General features: G+C 34.3%; 1 pseudogene; it reads right to left on the reverse strand.

Moving 5' to 3' along the window:
• LOC116551119 overlaps positions 1 to 15,524 on the reverse strand; it is a 130,407-nt pseudogene extending 114,883 nt beyond the window's left edge.
• Between the last annotated feature and the right edge of the window lie 1,084 nt (positions 15,525 to 16,608).

Here is a 16,608-nt window from a genome sequence, read left to right on the forward strand (position 1 = left end):
ATGCTTACAAGAGTGCAGTCATTTTCCAAGCTCACATGTTTAATCAGTAGAAAACTGAGCTCAAATACAAGTTCAGAGTGCCATGGAGCTTCCTACTATATAACTGCTGATTAAACTTGCCCATGTGGATGGGTTACCAGGGAGGGACAAGGGCTAACAACGAAAAATAGGATCTTTACAATTCAGCAGCCAACCCACTTCACCTCAATTGCCAGAGGCGACTGTCTCATTCCATAGCCAATTATAGTTCCTGTGGATATTTTTGCTGCCTCTCTTGAAGGGAAAAATTATACTAATAAGTCAGGATTAGAAAAAGACATTTCACTCATTTGACAGCTTGCCATGTTTTCATAACAAACAGTGATTTGATTAGAGAAAATGAGGTTGGGAAATAATCACTTTCATACAAAATATGAACTAATTGGTGTAGGTGTTTTTATTAAAAAGTTCACAATATTTATAATTCACTAATTTAAATAACAATTGTCTCCCACTTATGTTCCTCATGAGTTCTTGAGCAAAAGCACTGTAAATACTTTCTTATAGATAAAGTCTAGGCACCTGACATCTAGACTAATATGACAGATCACATTGCTCAGCATGTTGGAAATTCATTTTAACTTACAGATACATCTAAAATCATTTTGAGAGTAAGTGCTGAACAGTGTTGGTGGCTATGCTAATTCTGTGGCATCTTGACTTTGGGCATGAAAGCAAATTTCAGAGACAGGAAGAATTATAATCCTGTTTTAAAAGGCAGACTGGTATGTGAGCCTAACTGAAAATTTGATTTCTGTTTATTATTTTCCTACTTGATGCCAGTTATGGCCATCAACATTATCAACATCAAATATTTATCGAGCATCTACTAGGTAAGTGGTGCTGTAAGAGTTGTCCTCAGAGCACAGTTAGGCAGAGCCAAATCTTCTCAATAACACACAGTTTGGCCAAGGCCTGTTGATTTGAACTTTTAGCCTGTCATTATGATTAATTGTGAAGTAAACAATTGGAATGAGTAAGCAGCAATCTGAAAAAAAAAAAAAAAAAAAAAAAAAAAAAAGCAAGAATAACCAAATAGCCTCTAACCAAGCCTTTTAAAATTGGGTACATTCGACTTCACATCCAGGCTCCAGGATGTTTTAAATCTGTTAAAGAGGCAATACTAGAAAATATTTCATCAGCATAGATGTAAAGATAATCAATTTTCAATTACACTGAAACTGATGACATCTAGGGAAAGGCTAATTTTTCAATTTTTGATTGAGAGGATCAATTAAACTTATTAGAAATATTTACATGATATTTAGATAATAGGCATAAACTTGATTGGCTTTTATTCCCACTACTGTTATTCAGTAGTGGCTGAAAGGAAATGTGTATAAAACAAAAATTCTAACAGCTGTTTTCAACTCTGCAAACTGTATGGTCTTACTTACCTAAGGGAAGGTGAGACTCAAAAACATAGTCATTTTTAAAAAAGGACAGTCATCACTGAAAGCAGTAATGCTCCAGCAGAGACACTTAATCAGGAAAGCAAATCGTCCCCTCCTGGCCAAAATGCCATCAGGAAGCTTGTTCTTAGTAAGGAGGATGGTTCTCATAGCTGGAGCAGCAGACAAAACTGGGTTGAATTTGTATTCCTCCTTTTTTCCTGAATAAAGACATACCAAAAACTTTAAGTAACCACCCACTTCTCTCATCTGCTTTGTTGTTGAGCTGTTATAGTTCTCTGATAATTTTCCAAACCCTGTAGATCAGAAGGCTCCCAGGAAGATTGAGTGGGTTGATTAGGAAGCCCCAGGTTGCTGGATTAAAAATTAAAATGCCTCCAATCCTAAAATCCATGTTAGGACAACTTGTCTTGTGCCATTTGGCATGTCTGTGTCTGACCCTCCTTGCTGCTTTGCATGCATTATCAATTCTCTTACTAAGTCAGAATTTTGCTTTGACTTACAGAAAGCTCACATCTGCTTTTAGTTGCTTTAATCCTGTGTTTGTCTGCCTGAACTAAGTCTTAGAGAACTTCCTACTGCAATAGGAAGATCTAAACTTTAGGAAAGTTTGTGTGTGTCTGCCTTCCTGCCGTTAGAGCTGTAAAGATCTTGGTTGCCCTACTGAGGGTTCAGAAACTGAAGATTCAATTTCTATATGGAGTCCCCCAGAATAGTCTGACCAGAAATGGTTATGGCCTCAAAAATCCACAGAGGGGTGGCAATCATCTATTCTGGTGACTCAGAAGCTCCAGTTCTCTTAATATAAAGAAGGTGGAGTGGAAGCTGAGGTAGGCTATAATGATGTTTGATACAGTGAAGGCTGGCTAATTGCTCACCACACCCATTTTCTCTTCTTCATGGGAACATACCAATCCACATTTCCAAGCCTTCTTTGTAGGTAAGCGTGACCATACAACTGAGTTCTAGCCAACAAAATCTGAACTGAGTTGATATGGGTTATTGCCATGTTGGGCAGAAAAAATACTCCTATCCTAAATTCTCCATACTTTTCCCTATTCCCCAGGCTTCAGGCAAATACCAGTGGTGATCTTAAAAGCCACAAATTTAAAATGAAAAACTCAAAAGATTGAAGAAACCTGAATTCACGTTCACCATTTTGGGAAGAATATGGAGTCAATCAGGAAAATCTGTTGCAAACTTCACATGAATGAGAAACAAAGTCTACAGTATAATAACATTTAAATTTGGGGTTCATATTTTTAAACAGTTATTATTATTTAAAATGACAGACTGAGTGTGGTGGCTCAGGACTCTAATCCCAGCACTTTGGGGAGCCAAGACAGGAAGAGTGCTTGAATCCAGGAGTTTGAGACCAACCTGGGTAACACGGTTGTAACAGGTAATTAGTTAGGCATGAGCAGTGCAGGAGGGGGATCCATGCCACCCCCTCCCCAGCCACCTACCAGGAATGTCAGGCAACCATCAGGTGATGGCTTGCCAGTTTTTACACTGCCTCTCTAAAAATGATAATTGGCAGCTTGCACCAGGGAGAGGCAATTCCCTCTGAGAGGCACACAGTTGTCACACTAAAGTGTTCATTGATTGCAGGCACCACGAAGAGGCAGTTTGCAAAACATGTAAAAACACTTGAAATTAGTAATCAGTTTCCAGTAAAATCTCAGGATCGAGCAACTGAACTTGGTCATGTGCATTAAGAGACAAAATGACAAAGTACTACCTGCTGAGGGCATTCTACCAGAAAAGGGAAGAAAGCCTCAGATGGATATGCTTACAACTTCCTAAACACCCTGTGCGTGCTCACCTCCCAAATGCAAGGAGGCCATCATGAATGTGGAGAGCTCACCCTTAGGGAAGAATAAAGGGAAAAATGCACAGGATATGGGAAGTGGGCCAGCATATTAAGTCCCGGGATCAAAGATAAATGGGATACTTGTCCTTCAAGTTGCCTGCTTGGGTCTCTTTCAAGTGTACATTTTTTTCTTTCTTGTTGAAAAGCTTTTTGTTAATAAACTTGGACACTTGTTCTGAAACATGCCTCTGTCTCTTTTTTTGCCTTATGTCCCTCAATCAAATTCTTTCTTTTGATGAGTCGAGAATTGAGGTTGCTTCAGACCTATATGGATTTACCACCAATAATTTAGATACCTTCTACCACTCACATGGTTAGACTCTGCCTCTGTAAAAAAAGTAAAAAAAATAGTTAGCTGAGCATGGTGGTACACACCTGTTGTCCCAGGTACTTGGGGGGCTGAGGTGTGATTATTGCTTGAGCCCAGAAGGTTAAGGCTGCAGTGAGCCATGTTCCTGCCACTGCACTCTAATCGAGTCAATAGCATGAGAGAAAGAAATAAAGAAAAAAGAAAGAAAGAAAGAAGAAAGAAAGAAAGAAAGAAAGAAAGAAAGAAAGAAAGAAAGAAAGCAAGCAAAAGAAGGAAGAAAGCAAAGGAAGGAAGAAAGCAAAGGAAGGAAGGGGAGAGAAGAGGAGGGGAGGGAAGGGGAGGGGAGAAGAGAGGAGAGGGGAGGTGAGGGGAAGGGAAAGGAAGAGAAGGGGAGGGAAAGGAAGGGAAGGGAGAGGGGAAAGGGAAGGGGAAGGGGAAGTGGAAGGGGAAGGAGAGGAGAGGGAAGGGGAAGGGGAAGGGAGGGGAGGGAAGGGAAAGGGAAGAGAAACAGGAACTGCCAAAGAAAATTGTGTGACATTGGTTTATTTGTCAAGGAGCAGATGGTAAGGAAACTATCAGAGACTTGAAAGATGGAGACCCATGGGATGCAAGACACTTGGTGAAATAACTGTTAACTGTGATACTCAGAAGGCAGATCAAGTAAGTACTGAGCTGGACTCCTGGGGGAATGATTGGAATTAGTGTGCTGGTATTTCATTTGGTTTTTGTAAAATATTACAAGAAAGAAATAAATTGAGAAAAAATTCGCCACTTTGTGAGCAGAAGTGAAAGGAATATAGAGAATCCAAAATCTGGATCTTCAAATTGTAGGAAATCTGGATGCCCAAAAGAAAGTGACAGGATTTTAAAAAGCCTCAAGAGACAAGAACCAGATAAAGATTCTCATGTGAACAAAATGACTGAAAGTATGACAAAAATCAGTTTGTACATGTGAATTCCTCATCTATTATTTTTGGTAGCCTGAAATTGATAATTGACCACTAATTTGAGGAAAAGTAGGGCATAAAAAAGTAAATGTGCCTTAGGCATTATGTCTAGAAAATAATTTCAGTTCATTTATTGGCACATGGAATTGACTAGAAACAAGTAAGCTAGAAATCTATTCAGAGTTTGAGTGAATATTTTTGTGAAAGAAATCTAGAAACTTATTTCCAAAATGTCTTTGATAATTTGACACTAAAACAAAGAAAGAGTTGGGTTCCCAAAACTGCATTAAGAGGAAATAGTGTATGAAAGGTGGGCATAATCCAAGGCCCCCTCAGATGTGACTACATAGGAAACTACACAGTGAACACCAGGAAGATAGGAATTTTTTCAGTCACCCATAGATAATCAAACAAAACCCATCATAAGATAAAAAGAAGGAAAGGGACATGGATAGGTAGTTAGGTGGTCACATAACTGTGAGAAAGCTAGAAACAGAATATGTTAGTCCTAATGACACCTAAGGCCAAAAGCATGGAGACTTTGGTCAAACTATGGCTCTGACATTTAATCTCTCCAGATTCATATCCTTAATTCCTGGCATTCTATGATTATCTTGTTGCAGTGGAAATACTATTAAATATCACTTGAATTTTAAAATGTTGCCAGATGGTCTACTGATCTGCCCTATGGGAAAAAAAAAATCAAAATCCTCCTTTAAGAATAAAGAATATGATGTTTTATGTGCCTCTTCTCCAAATCCCCTGGTGTTTAACAGTAGAGGAAAAAAAGAAGATAATATTAAAGAAGAAAAAAACATACAATTTTTATAATGAGATTTGATTTCCCCATGGTTAAGTTGATTTGCTGAAATAATACTGTAGTTGAAATTAATTGGTACATGCTATATTTCATGTAATAATTTGATATTTATTTTTATCTTATCTGTTCCCCCATCCATTTTATAACACATACACTAACTAAACCAATTTTTTTATTTTAAATATTTCTGAAAGAAGTAACATTATCAGTGACCCAGCTGCTCTAGTCAAAGACCATAATGATGGACCTCTCTCATTCGTTTTCACATCATCAGATCAATTTACCAAATCCAGTAAATTCTAACTCGTAAATATCTGACAAATCTAGTCACATCTCTTAATTGTCATTTCACCCCCTTCGAAACCTTATCACTCTTCTGTGGTAATAGCCCATTAATTGATCTCCCAGTCTCTATTCTTACTCATTTCCAAACAACTCTCCACTCTGAAGTCAGAAAGGTCTTTATAAAATGCAGTTTATCATGTGACTTCCCTGATTAAATTTTCCATGTCTCAGTATTGCTCTGCAGATAACAATCCCCTTTAACATGGCTTACAATGTCCTTTGTGGTCAATTAATGGCTTATCTCTCCAATCTTACCTCACAGGCAAAAATATCTCACAATCAGTGTTCCAAAGTTGTTAAAACAAATTTTTGCCCTCATAATGCTCACTGTCACTATTAATTTTAAACCTTTGCATCTGCAAATCTTTTCCCCAAAGCTTTCCTCTCCATCATACTTTATGTTTTAGAAGTTTAACTCCATTCCTGCTTTATGTCTCCGACATTCCTGGTCAGCCTCAGCTGGTGGCAAGTGCTCTTTCTACGTATTTGCACAATCTCCTACATTTACTCATAATTACAGTCTTTACGGCATGATAGCTACCTGTGTACCCCTGCGTATCATCCTTTTTGAATGAAAAGAAAGGATCTTGCACTGAAAACTTGCAAAGCCTTTGCTCCGCATAGTAACTAATTTTGTGTTGAACAAATGAACAAAAGGTAGTTATCTAACAGTTATCCAAGTTTCTCTGTACACCATGTGCAGAGGATCTCACAACAACAATTCACTTTAGAAATTCTCCACTTATGAGACCCTGGGAATTGTGTTGGGAGTTATAAATATCAATCAGTTCTATATGCTATAGATTTTGAGAAGTTTTAAATTCCCCAATCAGAGACCAAAAACTGGGATGAAGGAAAATCGCTTGTTTTTGTTTTTTGTTTTTTTTTCCACAAATATTACATCAGTATAAAACATGCTTTTCAAGACTGAAGATAGATGAGCAAGAGCAACACTATGAATGCATGATAGATTATAGAAAATTGGGTGATTGAAAAAAAAAAACAGAAGATGTGAAGTAAGAACATATAAAATTGTGGCAGAAGCACAAGAAAGTAATGATAGAAGCAATAGTAATACTGCATCAGTAAGTCTTCACCATTTTCAAAAGACCTGAGGAAGATGTGTCCTCCCTGAATTTAAAGAAGAAACCAAGACAGACTGAGGGTTTCCTTTTTAAGCAATAGAAAAACATTAAAAGTGAATGAATACATTTTAGAAAGGGCTTTTAAGGAAAATGAAAACAAGTAGCAGAATTTAAGATTACATTATTTGTGATAATGAGCACAATTTCAGACGAAGAACATATAGCCAGTTACAGGAACTGAAAACTGAGAAGGTCTCCCAAGGACAGGCAGACAGAAAATAATATAGAAAACTAATAGATATATAAGATCAAGAATGAGAGATGTCATACAGATAATTGATATTCACAAATGAAAAACCAAAATATTTCACCACAATAAATTTATAGACACTTACACACATACTTGAAATTTACCCAAAGAAAAGCTGAGCAACAATTCTATCACTTGGTAGGGTGATCCACAACCAATATCTACATGTTTTATTCAAGCTGTTAAATATCTCCAGGTAGTTGAAGAAGTATTCTATAATTATAGTTCAGAGCCTTAGACAAAGCCTATACATCACCAAAATGTAATATACTCAGAGCAATATAAGATGATGTAACATCAATAAAATACCAGGTATTTATTAAATAAAAATGTGCAAAGAATAAGAAGAGCTCTGATCTTTAAAAAAAAAAAAAAGCAGAAAAGTGAAAAATTTACACATACAGATACATATATACGATATGTATTTAATAGAAGGATTGGAGGGGAAGTAGCTCAAAAAGCGATTAGCAATACTAGAGAAAAGGAAAAACAGGATCCAGCTATGAGCAATAATCTGAAATATTTTGAGTTTCTGAAAGAGAAAATAGCAAAACTTTGTTGGAGCAATCATAAAAGAGGCAATTCAATAGTTTCTTTGAATTGAAGAATGTTAGTGCCAGATTAAGAGAACCCACAGAGTATCCAGCAGGAGAAAGAAAAAGACCTACACCAAGATAAATAATTGTGAAACTTCAGAAGGAGATTTTGAGGGATAGAAGACCACAGAAGATTTCTGAGGGAAAAAATGACAACGAAAACAAAAAGCAAAACAATGTAGGTTTGTATTATAGATGGATGAGTAATTCAACATCAGGAAATCTATCAATGTAATTCATAAATCACTGAATTTATCTATCTATCATCTATTTTTCAATATGTTGTGTATGCTTTAAAAAGCATACAAATCTCTCTCTCTCTTTTTCTCTCTCTCTCTCTCTATATATATAATATACAATACAATATAATATAATATAATTAATATAATATAAAACCATGTATATATTTAACTAAGACTTACCATGGAACCAAGCATTACCACCCCCAAAATATATAGACATCTATCTATCTATGTCCCTCTATCCACAGATAGATAGATATCAGTTGATCTCTTCATCCACAGAGCATAATTACATCTGTACTAATAAAAAAAAGTATATCTGGAAGGATAAGTAATGAGTTACTTGTTACTGATGGGAATAGAAAGATTTCATTTTTTTTTTTTTACTTTATCTGTAGTTTTACTTGACTATAAAATATATGATATAATATATGATGAGCCCTAAAATTGTAGCGAAAATAATATAACAAAAAAAGTATCTGGCTCTTGTTTTAACAAAGTACCAAGTTATTTGTCAGAGTAGAACAGCTCTTTTGTGAAAGAACCCTAGACTAGATAACTGAGCTTTCCCATGTCCAGGAGTCTTTCTATGAGTGGTTTCAAATTTGTCCTCCTTGAGTTAGAAACTCAGGGAGGAATCTCAAAGGTCCCCAAAAAGGAAAGAGGGGGAAGAAGCTGGTTATCATTTTACTCTCCTAACATGAGTTCCTGCCAATCTATCAGCTTTACGTAATAAATGTCCATCTGAATTTCTTCTCAAGAGAAGGGTTATTACTTGCTTTAAGCGGTTTAACCCATTTGGGTTATAACAGCAATCTAATATTTCTAAGTTATTATTTATCCTCTTGCTTCTAGTTAGCTAGAATGCTATGAGAATATCTTTTATTGATTTTGGCCACCATTTCTTTATTCAGTTGCTTAAGTCACATGGAATTTTAGACTCTGAACTCATCCCTGATGTCTAAAGTCTCTTCATTTAATTGGGATTTTCTCCTGTCTTGCAGAAGCAAAGCTCCATGGTATGTTCAGTGCCCTATGGCCTTGTCTCTGACAAAGAAAGACATCAAATTAGGAAGAAAGCTTCTACATTCCCAAGGTCATTAGATGGGAACCTTTCCTCTCTTTCTAATAAAGGGGTGACATTTTCTTTATAGGTTTTACTCTGTTCTGCCATATGTACATGGCTGTGTTCAATATGTTTCTGGATCCACTGCAGTATTTTACAGAAGTTCATTTTCTAGATTTGTCTGTCACAGCATATGTTGTTTAGGTTGTAACCTATAACATTCTATAACTGGGAGAGATGAAGTCAAGAGTAAATTTCTTTAATTTGAATTACATTTTGCTATGTCAAATTATAAAATGTGTCCACAGTACTTGATTTGATATGTTGTATGAAACCTAGGACCTTTTGTTCACTGTAGCCTCAGGTAGTCTTTGTTACCAGACTTCCTCTGCACTCTGAAAGGTTTGGTAAAATGAAATCCTGGTTGACATGCAAGGCCCTTGCTGCAGGTGTTCAGCAGCAAAGGCTTCAGTTCTTAACATGAAAACAAAAAAGCTAATAACACAAACAATTAACCATAATAAATTATCTCATGTAATCCAAACAGTAGAAGTTTAAAAGTAGAATTTTTCAATTAGATTTATATTTTGTGTGTTTATAAAGAAAAATAACATTATAAAATTTCTGTAATCTGTCAAATCACAACTGTTAGATTATTTGTCAACTTGACTGAATTGATTTTTTAAAAATTTTTCTTTGTATGACAAAGAATAAGAGAATCTTCTTATACTCTGGGAGAAAAATGAGTGACTACAGGAAAATATGTACCTTCCTTCCTCAAACTTAGTAAAATAAAGTGAAGTAATTTTCATTTTATAGATGATAGAGAATTATATTTTCCTGGACAAATTTTGCACTTAATATTCCTTCAATGTCATAAATATAATGCTTATGCCCAGAAAAATAGGTATAAAAATGCTTATACCATGGTAAAAATATTTTGAGCCCACTCAAAAAAAGAAGAAAACCTGTGATTTTATGTGAGACTTAGTCTTACGTTTTATTTTAATCTAAGTATCTATCACTAAGCCCAGAATTGAAGTGAAATATTTTGTTTGCTCATTTTCAAGTATTTACACAGCATTATAAGGCTCAAGTAAAGATAATGATATCTCAGTTTGCAGAAAAATATAATTACTTCACAGATTTTACTTTTTTTTTTTTTTCATTTTCTCCCTTTCATTTTCACACCTTTGTCCATTTTATCAGCTAGGAAAAATAAGCTGGAGAGCTTGCATACACAAAGAAAAGACAAAATGTCACCTCCAGAGCTTTTATCAAAGACAAACTGAAACTAAATATTCTAACAAAAGGTAAATGAACAATGCACTAAAATATGATAACAAATATGTGAGGTACAAAAAAAATCAACAATTACACTCCAGATCTGTGGAAATTACACTGTTCCTGATGCAACCCAGAGACAATTTTGCTGCAGTATTTTGTGAACAGAGCTCTCCTGTGGGAACGAGCTGCAGAGGACATTTTAGTGGGAGGAAGAGAGCAATAGGAAGAGGAGTATGATTCATGTTCAGCATCTGAAGTGGAGGATAGAGTGCAAGCATTGAATAATGAAACAAAGAAGATATTCAGCATGCCAGGAAGGTTACTGTTAGAGAGCTGTTAGAATTATTTAAAAAGGTTAGTCTATGAATAAACATGCTTCATCAAGGTCTCTTACACATGCAAAGAGAGATGCTAATGAATAATAAAAGAGTAATGGGGACTAGTGAAAAAATTAATGTTAATCTTATCCAAAGCAGATACAAATTAATATTGGAGCAACATTTTTGTAATCACTTCTCAAGGCAAAAATTCAATTAATGTGACTATATCAATATTTCAAATCTTAGTCCCTTGAAAGTACACTTGTCTCTCTTCATATGAGCTTGCTGTCTTCTGTGAATGACTGTAGCTTATCCTTGTCAATACTTGGGGTGACTTCTAAATGGTATGGTTGGGAGAATTTGGGATCAGTTCTGTAAACCACAGTGCTATGATGCAGAATTGCCTTAGGGCACATTTCAGTTGGGAAGCACAGTTTAGAGAAAAGTAATTGCTCTATAGAAAATAGATATGTAAGCCCCGAACAATCTGTCTTGCTTCATTATTTTATTTACTATTTTATGCACACGGTGAGATAAAGCTGCCTATGATTTCTGGAAAATCTACATTTTTATATACCTAGTTTCAGTCACAGAATACATATAAGTATTTACCCTTATAACATTTGTATTTACATAGCATCATATCAAATGAATGAGCCCAGGGAAAAAAAAACACCACCGCTACTAAAAGGAGACTAATTCTACCAGTGAGAAAATAATTATATGAACAAAATTAAAAGGGATTTGAGGCTGAGCTAAATTTTACCTTTTGTCATGTCCTTCTTCAATGACAGGAAAAGTGAATATCTTCCTAGAAATTTTTAATATGTCTGATTTTTTTCCATGAGAGATTTATTTTATCTTACAACGTTGTCTTTTGTTGGTATTCTCTAGATACATTTTATATAGTGAGTTATTCCACTTGCTTGGCATACAATATAAATGCCTGTCATAGTTTGTTTAAGGTGTCAGAGACTTAGAAAAAGTTTATGAAACTAAATGGACTCCTCGAATAAGTGTTTTGCAGCTGGGCAGAATGTGTTGTTTATGTTGTAATGCCCTGACAAGTTTATATAATAAGAGGTGCTAACTCCACCATACTATGATAGATTGGACTTGTTTGAGGCATAGTGCTGTAGAAAAATAGGCTTACATGCTGTTGTTTGCAAAACTAAATGACGATCCAAAGCAAGTCACCCTATTAAAATAACTGTCTGGACAATCTCACTTCTGTACTTTTAATAGACAGTGTATCATCCCCATAATGAAAGAAACATGAAATGGTTTCCATATCGAATGAGTTCCCAGAGGTGCTGGGATTTGTCTCATTATATAAAGCTTTTCCATCACCATTGCAGTACCTCTTCTCATCTTTGCTTCTCATGCGAGTGAAGAATTTTCTCTCAACAGCTTTAGCCTGGCTAAAACTGCAGAACACAGAAGAGGAATATACTGGAGATAAGATTACTTTTTTCCATTTATGTAGAAAATTATACCCAGTATTTCTGCCTGAAAAGGATCATTCTATGATGTGGACAGCATTCTGCACTCTCATTAAAAAAAAAGACAGTCTACAATTTTGTATTATTTTATTTTTAAAAGAAGTTGGATATGGCAGGAAAGACTATCTGAGATTTCATGCTGTTAAATTCACCAGAGGGAAAAATCACCACTTGTATATTCTCTTCAGATTCCTTTGGTAACTAACAGTCCAGTGCTGTGCTGATAGCTTCCCATGGCCAGCAATCCTACCACCTGCCTCAATAATTTTGATTGGAGGAAGAAGGTTAATATGATGGAATAAAATGAACTTTGTCAGGTAATATTAAAGTTCAGTCCCTAACTGACAAGTCCAAGAATTTTCTGAGAAAGCATGTTACTGTAGTCTGTGATTCTGCTTGAATTTCTGTTGCTTATTGTCTTTGGGACAACCATAACCTCAGGGCAGAGTTCTTCCTTCTAGTCCCTACCATACTCCTTTATACCATCATCATCATATTGTCATTACAGCCAATTATTGGGTACTTAAAAATAAATCAGTCAGTAAGTTTGATTACTCAATAACACATCTGTTATTGAGTAGTTTTATGTTTATTTCACATATGAAAAAATTGTGGCTTAGAGAGATAATTAACGTAGGATCACACAAGTAATAAATAGAAACCCATATTTGAATTCAAAGCCATGACTTTTAACCATTATTAGCCTCAAGGATGCTATTTTTATACAGTTGCTTGTTAAGCATTCTTGTACAAATTTATCCCATTGTTATGTGCTATAATTAAATTATGAGATTTGATAAAATTCCATTGACAGACAGAAATACTCTTTAACAAACCCCCTCCAGGACATCAGTCTTAAGGAGCTATGTGGCTTGATTTACCTGAGGTAAGAGAGAAAAAAATTAATACTGACTGGTTAATTTTTTGATAAGTAATCAAGTGATTTAATTTTATTTAAAACTGACTTCCAAATGGTTCTCTCAGATATATCTTTAAAGGCAAGCATAGCAGTGAAGTGATGCATGTGTCTTTTTCTTTGTTCATTCTATTAATTTTTCACATAATCATATAATTTTCTTAGTATTTGTAAAAGGAATTTAAAATTTAACTGGTAATGAAAAAGCTCACATGTATTCATAGTCCCATTATTGCTTTTAATAGAGGTACTTATCTAAAAGGAGATAGATGTAAGGTAAATGAAGCAAAAAAAAAAAAAAATGACAAGAATTTAATTCCGTAATTACTGAACTACCATCAGCAGCCCACCATATATGCAGCAATCAGTGGTCAAAGGTAAGAGCTAGAGGAATGTATTGTTGTTTGCAGATAAATTTAATCAACTAAATAAAGCAACCTCTTCAAGGTAGTCCATATCATTTTATGTTACTTACTATGAAATACGTTCTTCTAAATTACATTCTCTGAATGAAATATATATATATATATATATATTTATACATAGGTATGCTATATATATGTAGGCTACATATATATAATTATATCTATCTATAATTCTATATATATGCACACACATACATATGTGTAGGATATATATCTATATATATATAATTATATATAGATAGGTAGAATTCTATCTATATATAGAATGATGTATGTATAGCCTACCAATATAATATATATATAGCCTACCCATAGAAGCCAGCAAATAAACCATTCTATTATTTTACTGAATATTTTTAAGTTTGTGATTTCCCAGGATCCATCTTCTTTTGGGAAATTATCTCTTTCCTGTTTCATATGGTGATAGTCTGACTGCAACTTCAGGTATATATTGGCTGTCACTATGCAATTGAAAAGGTCTTTGGCAGTTCCTTTAACAAGTCCTTTCTCTTACAACTCCAATAGGGCAAAGAAATATGTAATCATAACTCCTCTTCCGGAACACTGAATTTTGGTTTAACAATGCAATGATAAAAAAGGTGATTGGTTTTATTTCAAAAATAGTACCATGGTGCATGAGAATTCCTGCTCTATCTAATAATTTCTGAAACTTCTAGGAGTCTTCCATGCTCCGTTTGTTAATTTTGCCTCTACATTTTTCAGCTCCCTGGTATCTTTACAATTAATTCTGTTTGCCTCAATAGGGTCACCTTCTATTGCTTGCATCTAAAAACAATTAATGGCTAAAATTCAAAACGCCAAATAGCAAATAGACAAATTCTGTTGGTAACCAGATAGAATTTGTGCTTTATTAAGACAATTCTATTCCTAAATCACAACATATTAAATTAAAAAGAAGCCAATTTAATGATCGCGTTTATTAAAGCTAATTTGTTTTTCCTATGTAAAGAAACAGCAAGTCTAATGGCACATTCCCCTAAAACATATTTTATATCTAGCTGTTATTCTCTATCATTACTGCCAAAAATGTGGTCCAAGGCAACATTTTCTCCTAGGTTTTCAGGTGCAATATCTTTTAATTTGCTCTCCATTTTTTAAAAAAATCTCTATTCCGTCTAAAATCCATTTAATATCTAAGAAAATAATTTTAAAATGTAAGTTCAATAATTTCATTCACCTGCTTAACCTTCTTTGACAGCTGCCAATTGTACTTCACATATAATCCAAACTTCCAAGCTCAACAAAACCCTGGATAATCTAGCCCATGACTCACTCTTAAATTTCAAATTGTATAACTCTTTCACAATACCTCAAGCTCTCTGCTCCCAAATTAAATGCAACTCCTCAGAAAATTATTCTCTAGCTAATCTGTTTTTACCTACCTGCCCTTGTTTGATTGCTTCATTTTTATCATATTTTAATAATATAGTTTATTTTATAAATATTTATGTAATATAGTTTATTTTTTGTGCATTTACTAGAATGTAAGATCCATGAGGGCACATTATTATTAAATACATGCCCCGTGGTAGGTACAGTGCTAACCCCTAGCAGCGTCTTAATAAATACTTGGTGAATAAATAAATTTATATTTCTATGCAGATCAGAAGTGAATTGATTTTCTTATGATAACACAACTTATTTTCCTTAAAATAAAAGTATTTTTTCTAAAATTCCACATTTCATGAAAGCACATGTTTTACTGCTGGAAAATTTTCTAGAAATCTTTATGTAAACTTGTCTTTTATAGAATCTAAAATGAATAGTATTTTGAAGTGTTAATTCCTATTTCCTTTGTTTTGTGTAACAGTAATAAGATTAAAATGAATTCAGTATAAGCAGAGAATCGGCTTATAAAATACTTACTGTGTCAAGGGAAACCTAACAAATGTTCCCATTACCTGTAAAGCTTTTCTGTGTTGTGAACACACCATTCCAAGATCTCATACAGGCAGCGGAATGCTACATTTGTACTATTATGTGCTTTGTCAGTCACACATATCCCCATTTTGCTTCTCAAAACAATACAATCTGAGAACTTTCACTCAAATGGTTATTGAGTTTGAAGAGGGAACCCAACCTTTTGAGTGAAATAACTCAAGTTTTCCACTTTGAGGCCATTAAAATGTAATTAAAACTTTGCAAGACAGATAATTTCAGTGGAACTTTGAACAAATTTCCTATTGAAACAACATAAGGAGCTCTGTGCTCCTCTTTTTTGCACTCCAGGGATATGTGTATACTCAAAGGAAGAAAACATGGACAGTACTGAACTAGTAAGAAAATAATACTCCAAGAATACAAATCAATTTTTTTAAACCTTCTATAAATAAAATGTGCATTTTGATTTCCATTTGAAATATAATTTTCACATTTAAGTTGTAATCAAATGTCAAATATAATACAATGTATTATTAAGTAAATCTAGTCTGGGCAAGATGATTAACATGGAAAAAGTCTATTTGTATTTGATTTCTCTTTGTTGTAAAAATATGGTGCAGATATTATTTCTAGAATATAAGCATGTAAAATCTTACTTTTAAAAATGGAAGGAGAGGATGCTGACAGTCTCTGTTTTTGTTTTTCTGTTTAGTTTTCTGATCAGAGCATTTACTCTATAATGTTACTATTTATAAATAAAAATAATCTAGTTTATAAAGATGCTACAAATGATCAGCTTTTCACATAGGTGACACAGATGTCCTAAATCCAACAAGCATTATTAAATATTTTCTGTAATAAGGCACTGAGCAGTGGAGTTTTTCAAAGACATAAAGCCTCTTCTCAAGTCATTCTCAATTTACCAGGCTACATAACAACTGCACATATTGGCAAAAGCATTTGGGTTGCTAAAAGAACAATGAGGGTAATCACTTGGAGACCATGGTAAAATGCAGATTCTATTTTAATAGATGTGAGGTGGAGAACAGAATCTGTACTTCTAACATGCTCCAAACTAATGCTGATGTTGCTGGTATATGGATAAAACTTTGAGTGGTGTTGAGAAATGTTAAGTTTATGAATATTGATGAATGCTGAGTGTATGATAGAATATATTGTTTGCTAGAAGAACAATGGCAAGGAAAACCTAG

Source organism: Sapajus apella, unplaced genomic scaffold (genome assembly GCF_009761245.1).
Source record: "Sapajus apella isolate SASKATOON/1434 unplaced genomic scaffold, GSC_monkey_1.0 scaffold9, whole genome shotgun sequence".
In the NCBI taxonomy this organism is placed as follows: Eukaryota; Metazoa; Chordata; class Mammalia; order Primates; family Cebidae; genus Sapajus; species Sapajus apella.